At 35.5% G+C, this 919-nt stretch overlaps 1 long non-coding RNA gene across 1 annotated transcript; it reads left to right on the plus strand.

Moving 5' to 3' along the window:
* The first annotated feature begins 8 nt into the window (after positions 1-8).
* Positions 9-566, plus strand: LOC147818582 (uncharacterized). The gene is made up of 2 exons (XR_015437840.1): positions 9-260; positions 355-566. It is a non-coding gene; the product is annotated as an uncharacterized LOC147818582 (long non-coding RNA).
* Positions 567-919: the final 353 nt, after the last annotated feature.

Genomic DNA, 919 nt, shown 5'->3' on the forward strand with positions numbered 1-919 from the left:
CTACACTACACTGTTGTCAAGCTCCACATTATATGCAATAAGTGACATGTTATAAATTACCTGTTATATGCGCCTGATATGTAGCCAAGCTTACTTCTTACCCACCTTAGCTCCACTGTCTGTCAGTGTTTGAATTTCACAAGCTTTATATTTTGGTGAATGTTTCCATTTTTCTTTATATTTTGGATAGGTGCTCCTGTGGAAACTGTGCAACCATGCCCACAGAAGCTGAGAACATCTGCTGCTAGGAGATACCACAGGTAGCATTCTCACTGGACAAACTAATCAGTAATTTGTTTTGATTACATTAAATTATAATAAACCATAGCATTTACCATTTGCAATTCACTGTAGGTTACCAGATGGCTATGGGAGATGGAGGAAGATTTACCATGTATGGTAGACCGTCCTGGGTTGGAGCCGCTCGGCCTCAATGTGTTCTGCCTGCAACATGTACCGCACTGACTACGGTCCTTTACGGTTGAGAGGAATACACCAGTACGTTTTGCTTCTTTGTAAAAACATATAGTTTCAATCTAAATAAAAGATGTTAGGCAGTCTTGTTTTACTTCAGTGCAAATCATTTTACAATGGTAATAACAGACCACAAATAGAGTAACACACCCTCAAATAAATTAGTTTAGCTGCTCTTTGATTTGTAAAGTTCTTCTATCAGCAGATAGTGCGCATATAATATATGAATTCAGAGGAGTCATTTCTTTAGAAACAAAAGCCTTTGTTTAAATTTTTCACTTTTTTTTGTTGTTTTTTTACAAAACAATGACTGAAAGTCTGTTTCTAACTACCTCCTGACATTTTCTTTACTGTATTTTGTTGTTGATGGAACTGTCATAACATTATACGTGCAATACTTAATACAATGTGTACAAAACATTTTTTGGTTGAAAAATAAAATAAT

Source organism: Seriola lalandi, unplaced genomic scaffold (assembly GCF_002814215.2).
Source record: "Seriola lalandi dorsalis isolate HSWRI2012SDOR001 ecotype SW California unplaced genomic scaffold, Sedor1 jcf7180002054559, whole genome shotgun sequence".
NCBI lineage: Eukaryota > Metazoa > Chordata > Actinopteri > Carangiformes > Carangidae > Seriola > Seriola lalandi.